Source organism: Macaca fascicularis, chromosome 6, assembly GCF_037993035.2.
Source record: "Macaca fascicularis isolate 582-1 chromosome 6, T2T-MFA8v1.1".
Classification (NCBI taxonomy): Eukaryota; Metazoa; Chordata; class Mammalia; order Primates; family Cercopithecidae; genus Macaca; species Macaca fascicularis.
The window spans coordinates 231,346-249,818 of NC_088380.1; the positions used below are offsets into that span (position 1 = coordinate 231,346).

Below are 18,473 nucleotides of genomic sequence, written 5' to 3' on the forward strand. Positions count from 1 at the left end.
GAAATTCTAGTGCTAGAATCATAATCACCAACACTTTAAGAGGGAATCTGCTTTCCAAAATATGTAGCTGCTGGATTAACTTCAAAGTCACCAGATTCCACAGGCAGTAGCTCACAGGGGCACAGCTTTCTAAGGCCGCACAGCCCGGGACAGCGTAACAGCCTCAGGGCAAAGCAAACTAAACAAAGGCTTGGTTCTCTCAAGGACGAAGGTGCTCAAGTGTTTCCAGATATTCTTCTTCTTCTAAGTAAGTTAGATGCCTCCTACAACACTGTTTAGAGTGCCAGTGTATTCAGAAACATGAAGTTGAAAATACATCTCAGGACCCCAAAATCACTAAGGTAAAGGGACGTCAAGGTGAGGAAGAGCTTAGACCAAACCTGCCTCCCATGCTCTTCCTAACAGAGACAGCTACTGGGGGTGGGGGGAAAAGCCACGTACCTCCCTCACAACCGATCCACAAGGAAATTCCTCATGGACAGAGGACAGAACTCAAAGTCACCATCTGCACACGGAGATAAATGCGGATCTGACTGCTTCCTCTGGAAAGATGCACCAGAAATGCATTTGTCTGATCTACCTGTGACCTGGAAATCCCTCCCCGCTTCGAGCCGTCCATCCTTCCTAGACTGAACCAACGTACGTCTCACATGTATTGATGTCTCACGTCTCCCTAAAATGTGTAAGACCAAGTTGTGCCCCAAACACCTTGGACACATGTCCAGGACCTCCTGAGGCTGCCGCAGTGTGTCCTCAACCCCTCCTAAGGCTGTGTCTATAACCTTGGGAAAATGAACTCTCTATGGATCGAGGACTGTCGCAGAGATCCTTCTGGTTTACAGGAAGCATTCTCTCCTGCGAGTATATCAATGAAATCATGTGGAATTACAAAATGCCACTTTAGTAAAAGCCAAAGGAATTAGGGTTCTATGTGCTTCAAAAAAAAAAAAAAGTAACGTTCTATTTGTCAATGGACCATGAAGCCCACACCCCCTTTTGCAGTGAAGATGTCAAATGGGATGAGAGGCCCCTCCTGAGGATGCTACCCTCTGACCCCACTTCCCAGAGTCCAGTTTCCTGCTGCTCAGGGAACAGCAACCCCAGCTTCACGGGGCTCAGGCCTCCAAACCCAACTCCCACCCATGCTGGAGAATCACCCCAGGGACTAGCTAAGTGGCAGGTGCAACTCTCACCTCACCCCCTTAAAGGGGAAAAGGCACCTTCCCGCTCCTCTTCCTGCTGGTGGGAACAGGGGCAGGAGCTGGAGGATCAGGAGTCGGGCGGCAGAACGGAAGCAGCCTGGGTCCCTGCTAGTCAGAGTTGGCAAATGCCAACCATCCCCGACATTCACTTTGCAAATAAATCCTTCTCTTTTGTCAGGTCCCTGGTTATAAGTTTGCACCCATAACTTAAAAAGAAAAAAAAAACTCAGATTAAAAAATCGGTGTTTGGCTGACAATATTTCAATTATCTTGGGGCCTTGGGTCAAATGATGGCAAAACAGGAAACTGAACGCTGTTATTCAGGAAACTACCTTCCAGCGCCGTCTACCCTCCCAGGCTGTCACCTTATGGTTGTTTGTCTGCTAGATGATTAACAAAACTGTTCTGAAAACCTAGGTGTACAGAACAGACAAGAAGTCAGCTTGGGTTGAGGGGAAGCAGGATAAGACCCCCTTCCCCGCAGGATGGTGGAAGAGAAGGAACCTTCAGCACCTGGGTTTTCAGGATGCTGGATCTCTGAGAGCATCTCTCACAGCTCAAGTACAGCCAGACCCTCCTCTGACACAGCCTGTTCAGGCGAAGGTGGGCACCTGCCCTAGAGACCCACAGCCCTGTGCGGGGCTCAGCTGGAGCTGAACTTGCCTCCCTTGGTAAGAGTCAGGGCCAGGGGTGGGGAGAGGAGAGAAGCAGCAGGCCTGAGGGCCACTGTGGAAACTCCATGCCACGGTAACTCTCGTCTGATGTGCTCCGGCCAAAGCCACGCTTCTCGGAGGGAGTTTCCCTTCACACATCCGGAAATCATCAACATCTAGTCTCCCCACAGAACAAATCCTTCCCTAGGAGGCAGACGCTTGGCTGTAACACGGGGTAATGAGGGGCGCGCCTTCGTGCCCACTCTGTAGTGTTTCCTGTTACCTATTTTACCTTAAGCTACAAATGATTCCCGTTTACACGGGACACAGTGACACAGACAGCAAAGCACATGAGATTCAGTGTGATCCCACACCCGTCACTGCTGACCTCAAGTGCTTTGTTCGTTTTGCTTCTAGAGTTTGTATTCTCTCCCGGGGTACCAGGCCTGTGGATTCAACCAACCATAGATCAACATATTTTTTAATGTGTTTGTACTAAGCATTCAGACTTTATTATTCATTAAACAACTACTCGCATGGAATGTCCATGGTATAGCTGTTACGAGCAACCCTGACATGACTATCTGCAGGAGGATGTGCATATGTCATATGCAAACACGATGCCATTTTATTGCAGGGACCTCAACGCCCAAAGACCTTGGATTCCATAGGCAGTCCTGCAGCCCACCCCCATGGGCACTGTGGAATGGCTATAATAGAAAATATGGAGGTTTTAAACAGTTATGTACTAAATCTAATCTTTTGTTAAGAAATTAATGTGTATCACTTGTATTATTTGGAAGTCCTTCCTGGCCCAGAGACTTGACATGTTCTTATCTTTTTGTCCACGGATCTAGCCATTCCAGTAAGCTTGTTGAACACAAATCAATTTTACAATTAAATTCTTACAAGAATCACACTCAATCTGTAAGCTGCTTTGGTTTTTAAAGTGAAATAACCAATAGTTTTGCCAACCTGCTATATCATAGAATAACAGGATAAAGCAGCCCCATGGCATGCAAAAACATGGGGTTTCAAAGCTAACCAGTATAAAACACGTTACAAACCCCTAAATATGAAAACGTTTTACACCAAAACAGATATTCCAGAAAAAAACAAGATGTTCAAAAAAGCCCTTTGCAGAACAGCACTTTCCCCTTCATTTTTCACACGGTTTCCTGAAGCTTGTGTTTGGTGATGACCATGAACCAGAAGTAGCGTCCGCTGCAACTACTGTTACGGCAACACAGAATATTAAGGGGGAAAAAAAAAAAAAAAAAAAGGCCGGGCGCGGTGGCTCAAGCCTGTAATCCCAGCACTTTGGGAGGCCAAGACGGGCGGATCACGAGGTCAGGAGATCGAGACCATCCTGGCTAACACGGTGAAACCCCATCTCTACTAAAAAATACAAAAAAAAAAACCAAAAAAACCTAACCGGGCGAGGTGGCGGGCGCCTGTAGTCCCAGCTACTCGGGAGGCTGAGGCAGGAGAATGGCGTAAACCCAGGAGGCGGAGCTTGCAGTGAGCTGAGATCCGGCCACTGCACCCCAGCCTGGGCGACAGAGCGAGACTCCCTCTCAAAAAAAAAAAAAAAAAGGACACAGCATATTTCCTATTGATGAGAACAGGTAGAGTGTTATAAAATGAGTGTGTCCTAAAGTCAACAATGTTCAAATTCTAGGTCTCCCACAGACACTAGACGGTAACCGCCAAAGCTTATGTACCTGGCAACGTTCAAGGAGACCAAGTTCAGAGCTGTCACAATGCAGCACCATCCTCACGCGATTATCTCAGGCAGGTTTGAGGGCAAGTGCCCCCGTCACAGTGGGAAAGCTGCCCAGCCCAGCACTTCCTGAGATCACAGACCTTCGCCTTCCCACGTCTTCAATAGTTCCTTTACACCGGGAACCACACAACAAAACCTAAAACACTTCCTCAAATCTCAAGACAGTCTTTAGAGCTCTTTTCCTTGCCCCTTCTCTTACTGAAAAAGCTTATTTTGTAAGCAACCTGTAGTGCTTACCAGAGCTGGGGCGGGAGGAGAGCTAGTGTTTGGTAGACCGAGTTTCAAGCGTGGGGAGACCAGAAAGTTCTGGAGATGGATGGCGGTGATCGCAGCACGACAGTGTGAACACACTTAATGCCACAAAACCATACACTTAAAAATAGAGTGCTGTGTAACTTTACCACAATCAAAAAACTGAGAAAAGTCATCTATAATTACTGTCTCCAATATCTTCCATCCTGTAAGTTACATTTGCTTTCGGCAATCCTCAGAGCAATCATGAAAAACTAATACCCTGTCGTCTCTGAAACGCAAAGTCGTTCAAGGGCTTTGGTTATAGGAAAGTAGCTGGAAAGCAAAGCGTCCGTTAGGCACAGCAGCCGTGATAGGACAAACACACGGTAGGAAGGTGGTGGTCATGCTACACACAGATGGGAAGGGTGTGGGGAGCCACAACACCTGATGCTTGGGAGGCACCTGGGCAGGAGCTGAGAATGTACCAAACACGTTCGATCATGCAACATTCACGGACCCCGAGTCCAGCCACCACCGCTGACATCCACTGTGGCTGGGGTGTCCTCCCAGCCTGTGATGGCTCGCTCCTTCGGTTAACTGCCTTGAATCTACTGGTTCCTCTCCTCATGGGCCTCTTTCCTGTCGTCTTCCTGTCATTTTTCTGTCAGCAAACACATTTCCTGTCATTTTCCTGAACTGACATGACATTTCCTGTCATTTTCCTGAACTGACATGACATTTCCTGTCATTTTCCTGAACTGACATGTCATTTCCTGTCATTTTCCTGTCAGCAAGCACATGCGTCCAGCCTGACCTTGTTGATGTGCTCTAGCGGCCCTGGACTCGAGCCGCACTGTTCCATCAGTGTGGCATTCGCGAGTTACCTCCTGGGAAATGCCAGGTGATGGTAACATCAACCAGGAGGCACAGCTGAGAAGCAGAACGCATGGTGCAGTGCCCAGAACGTCACGTCCTTGAACAGACGCTCCGTATCTTCTCCTCTCCTGCCAGAGCTTCACTGTAGGAAGGCGGCCATTCCTCCAGTGCTGCTACTTCCAACACCGGGGAAAGCAAGCTTCAGAAATGAACGGTGTCAAAGAGGGAGGACCCACCAGCAGGGCTACCGGCAGCCAGACAACCGCAGCCCCAGCATTCCCCAGCCACCATGACTGACAGCCCAGGCTCCAGAAATGCACGGCTTCAACCTTAGGAGTAAAAACCCTCCCAATCCAACTATTATTTTCAACAATGGGATTGAGGAATGAGGTGTTCTAACCCTGCCTCTCTCGACAGCACAGATCATCAGATCCCAGTTCTTATAGGATTGGGGAGTGGGGTGGGGTGGGGTGGGGTGGTTCCTAACCCTGCCCGCCTTCATAGAAAAGAACTTGGATATGATGACCTGTGCTAGATTAGCACTTTGCTTCTGCCATATGCAGTCATCCTCAGCACCAGGAAAAGTCAGAATCGTTGAGTGATGACACCAATACCAACACACGCCGTTCTGCGGCTCTGGTAACTGGCTGCACAGATACAACCCGATAGTGGTGAGGTCTAAAGACATCACCAGTCTTCCCAAGGATTGTGTTCCTGAATATTTTGCGTTTGGAATAACGGTCTTCTTTGCCAGGGCTGAGCCATGCTTCCCTCTCGCCTGTCCTCTGCCTTCACCAGCTTCGTGTGCGCTTCCGGACAAGTGTTTGTGCAGGTGCTATCACTTATTTCCACAGCGAGAATATACACAGACACCACACAGAAATGGGCAACCCCGTTAGGAGCTGTGCAGGGAGATCTAACTCATCCCATGTGCCAAATTCCTGTTGCCATGGAAATTAAAACTAACTAAACTAACGTTGCTATGATCTCATCTCTTACTGTACCACTAAAGATCATCTGGGTAAGAGGAATGTGCCTCTGCATAGCATTCAGCTCACATTTACATGTCGGTTTTTCCTGAATATGGTTATGTGAGATAGAAATCAGTAAGATGGGGTGTAACATACAGTATAGGATCGTTGTGTCTCCTAGCCTCAAACACTTCAAGATCCTCAGAAAATGAAGTTTAACTCTGGGGACGTGAGTTACATAGTAACTTGTTTTGGATACTATCATATCAACACCAAATAACTTCTTGAATTCCTTTTTAAATTGAAAAGCAATTTACAAAGCACAAAAGCCCCAATATTAAAGAATACAATTCAGTCTTTTTAGCATATTCTAAAAGCTGCACATCAACCACTAGTATGTAATTCCGGGACTTTTTCACCACAGGCCAAAGAAACCTTGAACCCATTAAGAGTCAGCACCTGGCTCCTTCCTTCTACCAGCCCCTGGCAATCACCAGCCAACTTCCTTTTCTCTGGATTTGCCCATTCTGGACACCTGTTGTGAGGAGAATCGTACAGTGCATGACCTTTGGTGTGACCTTCGGTGCTGACATCTTTCACGTCTAAGGTGAGTGGAATCTCAGTGAGTGACCGGTTGACAGACACCTGGACTGTTTCTACTACTATGAATAATGCTGCTGTGAAGATTCAGGCATGACATACTTTTTGGAAAAATGTTTTCAGTTTTCTTGAGCATATGGCTAGGAGTGAAATTGCTGGGTCGTACGGTGATTTCATGCTTTTCTGAGGAACTGTCAGACTTTTCCAAATCAACTGCACCATTTTACTTCCCCTCCCACTAGCAATATATCAAGATTTCAGTTTTCCCCAATTCACCAACATGTCACTGTCCAATACTGGGGTTTTACCCACCCATCACGGTGGTTGTGAAGTGTTATTTCACGGTGGTTTTGATTTCCATATCTAAGATGACGAATTCTGCTAAACATCTCATGTGCTTTTTAAGGCATTTGTATGTCTTTCTTTGGAGAATGTCTATTCAAATCCTTTGTCCATTTTTAAATTGGATTTTTATTAAGAGTTTTTGAATATATTCTTGATATCAGGTCCTTATCGTGATAATGTATCCTGTTCTGTGGGTTGTCTTTTTACTTTAATAGTATCCTCTGAATTGAACATTTTTAATTTTGATACCGTCTTTTTCCCTTCAGTTGCTTGTTATAGCTCTAGACGTCTCAGCCAAGGAAACATTGCCTAATCCAACCTAACAGTTTCTCCAGGATTCTCCCCTAAAGGTGTTATGAGCTGAACTGTCCCCCTCCCCCAAGATTCCATGTTAAAGTCACAACCCCAGAAACCCAAAATGTCACTGTATTTACATACAGGGCCTTTAACTTGGCAATTTAGGTCCCCTAAGATCTTAAAAGTAGGCCCTGATCCAGTATGACTGGTGTTCTTTTAAGAGAATTTAGACACAGTCCTCAGTGCTGCATACACGTAAGAGAAACCTGTGAGGACACAGAGAAGAAGCTGTCTACACAGCATGGGGTGAGGCCCCAGAGAATCCAACCCTGCCCTCACCTTGATCCCAGGCTTCCAGTCTCCAGAAAAAAGGAAATAAGATGCTATTGTCTAAGTCGCACGGTCTGTGGTGTCCGTTATGGTACCCAGCAGACTGACAGAATGGGTCTCAGTCAGCTCCTTACATTGGAACCATGTTGAGCTTTGCATGTAGGGTGAGGAAGGGTCCAGTCCATCTTTTTCTATGTGGATACCCCAGTTGTCCCAGCACCATTGAGTTGTGAAAGGAAAAAAGTAAAGCAACCCTTGCTGTCCTCTCTCCATCAACAGATTAGAAGATACACTGAAGAATCATGGACAATTTTGTCGGTTTAAGCCAGTGGTTTTCAAACTTTTTGGTCTCAGGAACCCTTTGCACTTTATTAAAGAGCACAAAAAAGTTTTCTCATCAGGCCGGGAGTGGTGGCTGCTCATGCCTGTAATCCCAGCACTTTGGGAGGCAGAGACAGGTGGATCACTTGAGGTCAGGAGTTCGAGACCAGCCTGGCCAACATGGTGAAACACCGTCTCTACTAAAATACAAAAATTAGCCTGGCATGGTGCTGAACACCTGTAGTACCAGCTACTAGGGAGGCTGAGGCAGGAGAATCGCTTGAACTCAGGAGGCAGAGGTTGAAGTGAGCTGAGGTCACACCACCGCACTCCGGCCTGCGTGGCAGAGCAAGACTCCGTCTCAAAAAAAAAAAAAAAAAAAAAGAACATAATTTAGTTTCTTTTACAAGGATAAAGTCATTACATCTTAACACAGTCTTAAAGAAGAAACCATTTTCCAAAATAAGCAGCAGCGTGGCAACAGTTTGTGCTACTGTGAAAACACCTAACATCTCTGCACCTCAGACAGCAGGATTCTCATGCCTGCATCTGCGTTCAGTGGGCTGCAGAGCCATGGCTGAAGTTTATGAAGAAAGTCCGACCCCATACTGATATACAATTAGGAAGCAGTATTTTCATTGTGTTTTCAGATCATTTTAGGTATTCTCTGCTGCCAAATGTAACAAGTGGCACTTCCGTACAGGCTGTCTGCAACACAGAGTCTGTGCTCTGGTCGACGGGCCTTTCTGCCCCAATTCCTTTTAAGTCGACTGGTCCGTCTTGCACTTGAATGGCTTTTACCAGCACACGATTTTGTAATCACACATTGGTTAGAAAATACTGGTTCAGAGTTATGAGCGGCTTCCACATTTCATTATATGTCCAAAAAAAAAAAAAAAAAAAAAAAAACCCACATCAGTATCACCATTGATCACATGAGAAAGTGGTGGACACAAGATTTTTATGTTTTAATATTCGCTGGAAAGCTCAAATGTCTATCATTGGGAAAAATGTAAGGTACTTTCCTTGAGATGAAAGTCATTTTGTTCATTTTTCAGGCCACACCTGCAAATACCTCCATCTGAAGTGGCATCTTTTGTAAGTCATTCTTTATATAAAGGCGGCCGTTAGTGGAACAAGTGGTTCTGCAGGTTCATAGTTCAGAGGCACCAGTGCTCTCCCAAGAGATAACCATAAAATCCGCAGAAGACGCACCTGTGCGCACTTCCTGTTTCTCACTCAGAACATTCCAGAAGGAACCCTGAATCCCAATGCCACAGCGGGACTGAAGTTTGCTCTCACCCACACAATAAACCCAGGGAGCTCCCCCAGCCCCCACCCCGAGGCCACAGCCTTGGTCCTCTATCTGGTCTAGGGGGGCTCCTGCAGCTCCAGCCTAACAGGGAACAGAAGGCACCCACATGTCACAAAGCCCTCCCAAGGCCCAGCGAGCACTTCTGCTTATGTGCCAGCCAAGTGCGTTTGACAATTCTACAGCCAGCTGTACGGCAGGTAGCGAGGTACCCAGCAAATACTCAGGGCTCACGTTACTAAGGAAGGTGCACAGCGAGGTACCCAGCAAGTACTCAAGGCTCACGTTATGGAGGAGGAAACCAGGCAGATAGTGAGGTACCCAGCAGGGTTCACGTTACCCAGGAGGAAAGGAGGGTAGAGACAAGGGGGCTGGAACAGTCTGTCATAACCTTTAGCATTTACAAGGCTCGCTGAAGATTATCCGATTTGATCGTCACAACAGCTCACAAGATAGGCAGAGGCAAGACTATTTTCACTTCATAAAAAGAGATCCCGAGAACTGATGATGACCACGTGCTCTTCCCACAGGCTCCCAGAAATCCTCCTCAAATCATCTCTCAGTTGTATACATGTGATAATATCTCAGTCACGTCCCCTCTCTGCAGGGGAATTTTACTGCCGCCCTGCTGTTCCTTCGCACCCCTGCCCTCTCCTGCATTTCAGCCATGCCCACCATCCATGGGGAGTCTGCACCACCCCACCCCCGCTGCTGCTGATGGCTTGGGTCACGCTTACCTTTCATTTCCACCTACAGGGACCTGTTCTTCCTTCAAATGCAGCTCAAACTCACTCATTGTGTGAAGCCTTTCTGTCATGTGTAAAATCAGTCTGTGGAACGCTTCATTTAGGAGGTGCTTATGTTGCCTCATTGGCTGTGATCAGGACCAAATTCTGAGCAAACCAGGTGGTCCCCTCTCCCCATCTCTGCTCCAGTGCACTTAAAACAAGGATTCCTGGAAGCATCTTTTTAGTCCAATTCATGCATGAGTCTGCCCCACACACTGCAGAAAAGCCCTGGTGGTCGGTGGTCAGGGCTCAGGGCCCCCCAGGTAGGTAAGGAGAGCTTAGTGCCCTCTCTGGAGTTGTCGCTCAGAGACCCACGGCTGGAAGGGAAGAAACTTGCATCCTGTGAAACATCTAGGCCCCGAGACCCACTCAGGAGTGGAAAACGGGGAAGGAGCCTTGAACAGACCCTCGGGAGGGCAGACAGTGGGAGCCACGGAGGCCACCAGGAAGGAGGGAGGCAGGCAGTGAGGCCACAGGTGATGTGGCCGGGAGGGAGGTGTTGTGACCAGAGGTGAGGTGGTGGGCGGATGACACGGCGTGGTGTGGGGAGGAGATGTGGCCAGGGCAATGTGGCCAGGGAAGAAGACACAGCTGGAAGGAAGCGACAAGAGGGGTCTCCAGGCCCCAGACTGTGCCTGATTTATAGATGACATTTTACTTAAGATGTTATATCTAACTTTAAAGAAAAGTAGCAATTTCGACCCTTCTGTACATTTAAAGCACGGTACAAATTGAGCACATTTCCCAAACCAAAGAACAGGGCATTGAAGAAAAAATTCATTTAAGATCAGAAATAAAGAGATCCTACAGCTCTTCCAGTCCAATCCCCACCCTAACGTGAATGGGGGGAAAAGGAAGTAGATTCTAGTCAGTCAGCATTAAAGGCAAAACCGATCCACTTTACTTTCTAGACAGAAAACAAGAAGCTCATCAAGGAATCCCTACAAACAGTACCTTTAGTAGTTCCCGAAATGCAAAATTCACCTACAAATTAAATCAACTGCTAAGTGTGTATAGAGTAATTTTTTTCATTATTGCCTTCCTCATCTGCAGGGGCTTTTTTAGACCTTGTTTCCCCTTAATTGCCTCCAACACCCAGGAAATTTAAACCCCACAAGTAAACTGTGTCTCGATTCATGCCCAGCGTCCTTTGGAGCAGACAGTCCGTTGCTCTAAGACGTTCTTGTCACCTAAGCACCGAGTACAGCCTGAGAACGCACAACACGCACTCACACAAACTCAGACAGACAACAGGTGAGATACGGCACATGAGGAGGAAGACAAGATAAATGAGCTTCACTGACACCCCAGATCCGACAAGAAATGACACACGCAGCCTGCTCTGGTGCAGGTGACTCCTGGAAAACAGCCAAGGACAGCATTTGGAGAAGCAGCACCGCAGGCCAGGAGGGTCTGGGGGCTTAAGAAGGGAGGGGCGCCCCGACCAGGTACTGGGGGATTCAGAAGGGAGGGGTGCCCCGACCAGGTGCTGGGGCTTCAGAGGGGATTGGTGCCCCGATCACTTCCTGGGGGCTTCAGAGGCAAGGGGTACCCTGACCACGTGCTGGGACTTCAGACGAGAAGGCACCCCGACCGGGTCCTGGGGGCAGCAGGACAAGCCCAGGGTTCCGTCGTCACTTTTCACTCCCTACTCCCGAATCTCGCCCTGAAGTTGCAGCCAGTCCAGATATTCATTTACCCATAAAATTAAGTATCTGTGAGTAACACAAGCCACTAATCCACACAGATCTGAGTCTACAGATACCTCCCAGAGACGCCACCATCCCTTCTGGTAGAAGAACAGCCCAGGGGCCCACGCTGCTAGGAAGGGAGACTGTCTCCAGCCTGACGCTGCAGAGTCCTCAACACAAAGTCTACCTTCTGGAACCATGCCGTCTCCTACAGAGGCAACTAGGGGCATGTAGGGTTTTTTAAAATCTTTTTTTTTCTTAAGACAGAGTCTCCCTCTGTCACCCAGGCTGGAGTGCAGTGGCTCGATCTCGGCTTGCTGCAACCTCTGCCTCTCGAGTTCAAGTGATTCTTCTGCCTCGGCCTCCCGAGTAGCTGGAATTACAGGCGCCTGTCACCGCGCCAGACTATTTTATTTGTATTTTTAAGTACAGATGGGATTTCACCTTGTTGGCCAGGCTGGTCTTGAACACCTGACCTCACATGATCCACCCGCCTCGACCTCCCAAACTGCTGGGAATACACGAATGAGCCACGGTGCCCGGGCCATATAGCTATTTAAATTTGACTAAAATTAAATAAAATTAGAAGTTCTCATTTACACTTCAAGCATTCAGTTACCCACAGGCGGCCACTGACCAGAGGCTGGTAGAGATGTCACACTCCACACTGCAGAAGGATCTAGGGACGAAATGGCTCTAAGATCATCTCAGAATCTTTATGCTGAAGCTACTGAAGTTTTACTCTGATTATTATAGACATCAGCATTCTCCCACTTAAAAATGTCAGTGCTATTGCAATGATCAGATCTGTGACTTCCCATCAGCTCTTCTCTTCCTGGATAGGTAACTGTAGAGCATCTGCACTCTGCCTCCACACTAAGGGGTAGTAGAAGGCTCCGTGTAAAATCAGGGGGAGAAAAAAAAAATGAATCCCTAGTCCGCCTCCCCCCCTACAATTTTGTGAAACTCCTCTTAATATGCAGAATAACTGCCAGAGTTGCAATAAAGAAGCATCCCTTGACCAGGAAGCAGCAGGGAAGCAAGAGGAGGGAGATGCAAAGACCCTCCGTTCCCTCTGGGACCCCAGGCCCAGCCAGGACTGAGAAGGGCCGCACAGCCCGGCAGACCCGCACACCTGATGCGAACCATACACACGGCTTCCCTGGGCCTCGGTCCCCTGCTCTGCCCTCACTGGCCACTGTGGCTCTGGGTAGAGGCAGCTCCCTGAGCCCCAACACCCACAGCCAGTCCCCTCCTTGCAGGTCTCAGCTGTGCTCTCACTGCCTCCCTGACGCTTCTCATCATCCGCGTACCGTGTCCACTCTACCCCACAGCCCTTGCTACCGTCCACCCCACCACGGAGCCAAGCACACAGCAGGTGCCCAAGATGCCCCAGTGGGCGGGCATGCCAGCGTAGGGCTTGGAGTTCCAAGGGCCTCGTCCCGCATACCACCACAAACGCCACGGAGGCTGTGGAAGGGGTCCAGGTTTCAGGCCTGTACTCAGCTTCTCCTGGCCCCCGAGGCCAAGAACCTAGCAAGGGAGCACAGCCGGAAGCAGGGTCCCAAACCCCCTTCATGCTCCTCAAGAGGAAGGGGGCTTCGGGGCACAACCCCACGAGCGTCTTCCTCCTGCCAGGCTGCCTGTCACAGCCCCGACACCTTCACAGCAGGGAAACCCACTCCTGTGAGGAGAAAACCACCAAGTACAACAGGAGCCACGTCCCCCGCAGCGTCTGCTGAGCCCAATAGCGACAGCAGCAGCCGGGCCCCCACTCAGCACACACCGACTCCGAACCCGCCACGCACACCACAAGGCCGACCATCTTGAAGCTCAGCTTCCACTCGTCAGGGCCCTCTTCCAGGAGAGCTCGGCATGTCTATCTTCCCTGGGATCACAGAAAGGAGTGGGACCCAACCCCGAGTGTGCACAAAGTTAAGCTCCCACTAGCTGTGCAGACAACCTCCCTGGCCCTGGACTGAGAAGGGGCCAAGCGCAAACAGCCATATTTTGCCCGCACAGGTACGGAATTCCGTCAGCTCTCTCAATGAAGTCGTGACAGGTCAACTCCAGGCTCCTCAGTGCTCTGGGGTTCACCTCGGGCCACTGCACCTTTGAAACGTGGCTGTGGACTCCTCTAGGGTGCTCACTTTCACGGCCCATTTCATTCAGACACTGCAGGCCCCTACTGTGATGTCAATACCCAGGACACCCCTGCTGGCATCCTCTGAGATGCTGCTGCAGCTGCAGCTGCAGCTGCAGCTGCTGTGATCTGAGAACAGCCCTGCACAGGCATCAAAGGGAGGACTTCTCAAGTCTCCTCCAGGGGCAGTGACTACCGCTTTGAAAGACGTTGCACTGAATCCTGGGTGAGCCTGGCTTGGTCCGCAATCTAATCCGGGTTGCTGGGGAGACACACTCTGTTGTAATTGACAGAGGCTGTGGGTGGCAGCTCTACCAAGACTGATAATTGCAACTAGTCTGAGATTTACTATCCATACTTTCTATTTGATGTTTCAAAGGAAAGCATCGTGAAGTTCCAGTAGCAAGGAATTTTCTACAATCTATCACATTAAGATACAGCAGAAATGTAGCTAAAATGTTCATAGGGTCTATGCAGAGGAAGAGATGGGTCTATTTCAGGAAAAGTGCTTGCTGGCTTTTTAGAAACATAGTGAAATCCCTGACAAGTAAAAGGTTGTTTATACTTTTTCTTTGGAACAGAGGGAAAGTTCTTTCTTATTATTTGAATACATTAGCTATATTTAAGTGTTCTGGTAGACTGAGTATTAAATATTCAAAAGGAAGTAATTCTGTTCGGTCTATTTCATTCTTTAAATGTAGCTTTCAAAAACTGACAAATACCTGGCCGGGTGCAGTGGCTCACGCCTGTAATCCCAGCACTTTGGGAGGCCGAGGCTGGTGGATCACGAGGTCAGGAGATTGAGACCATCCTGGCTAACACGGTGAAGCCCTGACTCTACTAAAAACGCAAAAAATTAGCCTGGTGTGTTGGCGGACACCTGTGGCCCCAGCTACTCGAGAGACTGAGGCAGGAGAATGGCGTGAACCTGGGAGGTGGAGCTTGCACTGAGCCGAGATCACACCACTGCACTCCAGCCTGGGCGACAGAGCAAGACTCCATCTCAAAAAAGAAAAAATAAATAAAAAGTGGAAAACACCCCATATCTGCCCTGGCTCCGGCTATCTCCATGGAGTGGACAGAGCTTGAGAAAAGCTCACTGTGGAGGCGTAGAAGGCCAGGCCAGGCCGGGCCGGGCCGGGCCTTTGCTCAGCAGATGAGCAAGAGGGTCAGCCACCCTAGTGAAGAAGCCCATGTTTGCTATGTTACTGATGATACCCACATAAATTTCTATTTGCCTCCCACACAGACCTGGGATCTATGTTTGAGCAAGCGACTCATACCAACAGTCCCTCCATGCCATCATTTCCCTGACCTCCCCCAGAAAAGCCAGGCCAGGCAGCGTCCCCACACGGGCACTGGGGCCCAGGAAGATCCTGGTCCTGCCCCTCTTCTCTCTCGTCCCTGCAGCACCCTGGCTTGCTGTGGAAGCCCAGCAGTGCTGGCTGAACCCACGTTCACCTGGGGCATTCAGGAGAAGCCTCTGTGCAGAAATCAACTGGGAAGTAGGATTGTGTGTGCTGGCAGGTCACTCGAATGGATTTGCAGAACTCAGTTTTCAACACAGGTGCGCCACCAAGTCCCTCAAGCCCTTTGTGAGCCTAGAGCCACAGAGCCATTTGCGGCATTCTCACAATCTCTAACAACCCTGCACAGAGGCCCTGTTTTTCCAAAGGACCATATAATTTTCCGTGTAGACAAAGTTTGACATAATGAAATAAAGTGAAGTCACCACTTCTATTTTCTATTAATCCATTCATTCAAACAAGTATCTCTTGAGTATGTGCATCGAATACTGTGGAATTAGGATTTAGTCCATGCCTTCAAGAAATATACATCACAGAAGAAAAGGTATAGCTTGTAACTAACAGTGCTGAACAGGCAAGAAATAAACATCATAGAAGGAAAGGTAGAGCTTGTAACTAACGTCATAGAAGGAAAGGTGTAGCTTATAACTAACAGTGGTGAACAGGACAGAATTTCACAGGCTCATCAGGAGCCACCGAGGAGGAAGCCATGATTCACATCCACCTGCAGTAGATAAATGTTTCCCGGATAAAGTAACTTTTCTACAGTGATATCTGCTCCTTATTGTTTAATCCTGCTCGATAGGGTATTAAATTACCACTTTATGTGCTGCTTATATAAAATACATCATTGTCAGGGGAGGTTATAAAATAATACTTCACACAAGCTTGGGCTGTGAATGGTGTGAGGCAATGAGACGATGTGTTCCCCGTGTTCTCGAGACGCAGAAGGGTCAAGACCCTGCTTCCCTTCTCCTCCCCACCGCCCTGTTCCCAGATGAGGGGTGGAGGCAATGCCGCCGGGCAGTCCTAGAGCTGGCTCCAGGGCCAGGACAGCACGCCCAGACTCTCTGTGCCCCATGTGATAAATACAGACTATGGGGCAATCACCAATTTACCTGGCAGTGGGGAGAGTCCTTCGTCAAAAGCCTGTGCTTCCAGGAGCCAGGACAAAGCAGGAGCCCCTAGGAAAACAGTTCCGGGTGCTCCTGAAACCTGGGCAGAGTCACAGTCTGGCAGGAAGCACCAGTGATGCAGGTGTGCCCAAGACTGGGAGGATGGCCAGATGCCTGGAGACCAGACCGGCCTGCAGGAGATGACCACCTCTCTCTGGTTCATTAGAGACAGACAGTCTGGGCTTCACTTTTGTATGTGGAGTCTCACAGTACAGAAATGTCACAAAGGGATTAGACTTCGTATACCCCAATTTTTTTAATTTAAAAAACACAATTATTTCAACTAATTCTAAATCCAACAAAGAAAAATAAATAAGTATATAAACGCATACCTCCAAAATGTAAACCACAATCTCTTTACCCATAGGAGACCCAAAATTTTGTTTACCTTTTCTTCAGTATTATCACTTTTTTTTTAAGCCATTACTGAGGTGTCTCCTCACCGCCCCATGAGGAGGTTCATGGGCTCTTCAGGGCTCTTTGCTGTTTCATCGTTTTTTAGATTTAAGGGCAGGATCATTTTCCCACACTTGCTTGCTTCCCTGATCACCAATTTTTCACAAGGACATCATTGTGCCTCAGAAAACCTAGTAACTGAACTTCATTAAAAGTGAAAACAATAAGGACGTGTTGGCTGCTATGACAGCATCCTCAGTCACCGAATCTCCCTGGGGGACCCGACACACCCCCAATCTCCTTGGAACCCCAGCATGCAGGTATCGCTGCGGCTGACAGGACTGACCTACCCTGGGGGGGCATGAAAGCAAAGAGAAGAGAAAGCAGGTGACTCATTTAGGAAACTTCGGTGATTCTCTCGAGTCACGTTTCTCAAGGTGTCAGGGGACAGCCACATGCAGGGAACCTCCTTGGCCTGGCAGGTGGCAGACTCCTGGGACCCTCCTCAGACACGTTAATCGGAGAATCTCAAGGCGGGTAGACTCTGAAAAGTATCTGTAAAGGAAGGACTTAGCTCTGCTGTGACCCTACTACACATGGGGTCACGCAGGATGCTGCTTCCGGCGTCCAGTCTCCATTTCACTCTCCTGGGAGGAACACCCGTCAAGTCACAGAGCACGGTCTTCAGCGAACACCTTCCTGCGCGAGCTCCACTGTCTCCCAGCCCTGCAGGAGTAGCCGCCGAGTAGGGGAAACAAGTCTTTGCTCCTGACCCGGCCACCTTGATGCTGGGCATAAAGACCAGCACTGCTACGTCTCTGGGGAAAGGAGCGGCCCTGGGCAGGAATGCACTTGGCAGCCCCGGGGAGTGGCCAGGTGTGGACAACCAGGCCTCTGCCCGCAGACACGTCAGCACAGCATCCTGGAGCAGAACTTCCAGCCCAGCTGAGCCTACAGATGGCTGCAGCCCTGGACAGCATCTTCACAGTGACCCGGGGGACTGGGCCAGAGCCGCTCAGCAGGGCTGCCCTGAATTTCCAACCTGAAAAAGCTGTACAGTCGTACGTGTATGTTGCCTTAAGCCCCTAGGTTTTGGGGTCACTTGTCACACAGCAACAGACAGTGGATGTGCACGGACTCCCAAGGCCACGATGGCCTCTGCCGGCCTCACCCGGGCTGTCTCATCTGTTCCCGTGACATCACGTTTCTCAGAGCCAAAGGCTGCCAGGGCCCCCTCTTTTCTTCACGACGTCGTTACAAGCTCACGATACAAACTGAAAATACCCAATATGTAAAATACAACGTATGACGCAATACAGGGTGAACGCGCAGGCACATACACAGGCGAAACAGGCGCATGCGCGAAACAGGTGTATGAACACAGGAACAGGTGTACACGCATGAAAGAGGTGAACGTGTGAAGGTGTACACGCGTCAAACACGTGTGCATATACACATGAAAGCACCAGACATGAAGGGCTGTCTTTGGGAGCCTAGTTTTTAGACATCTCCCTCACCCTTTTACATCTGCACGATCACAAACACAGCACACCACAGTACTGAGGGGGAAGCCCCAGCTTCTCATGGGGGCACATGAGGCTTTTTATTTATGCCACAGGTTGCATCACTACATCCTAGAACTGCAAGGCCCCCCACTGCCAGGACTGAGTCAGGTCCACCCTGTGCTCCAAGGACCAGGCCGCCTGCCAGCCCATACGGACCTGCCCCTCAGATGGTGCTGCTGCTTCTAAAACAGAGGCTCAGCCCCACCCAGAGACCTGCAGTACCTGTTATTAAATCAAGACTTGGCTGTGGGTAAACGTGAAGATTTTTATTAAACATGACTCTGGAACATTCAAAGGACCATAACTGAATGCTCCTTTCACAGCCACGGCGTGTCCAGACGCTCATGGAGAAGGCCAGGGAGTGGGAACCCACGGAGCCCCGACAAAGCAGACTCGGAGCTGAGTGGCGCAGTTAGCACCGATTTTGTTTGACACTTGCCTTTTATATTCAGATTAAAGTAAAAAACAACACGCAAAAGTA

At 49.0% G+C, this 18,473-nt stretch overlaps 1 long non-coding RNA gene across 1 annotated transcript in view; it reads left to right on the forward strand.

Annotated features, from left to right (window-relative positions):
* LOC135971212 (uncharacterized) overlaps positions 1-18,473 on the forward strand; it is a 36,815-nt gene extending 18,342 nt beyond the window's left edge. The window contains exons 3-4 of the long non-coding RNA XR_012413527.1: positions 6,147-6,329; positions 14,251-18,473. This is a non-coding gene — a long non-coding RNA (uncharacterized lncRNA). The remainder of the gene's footprint in view (positions 1-6,146; positions 6,330-14,250) is intronic.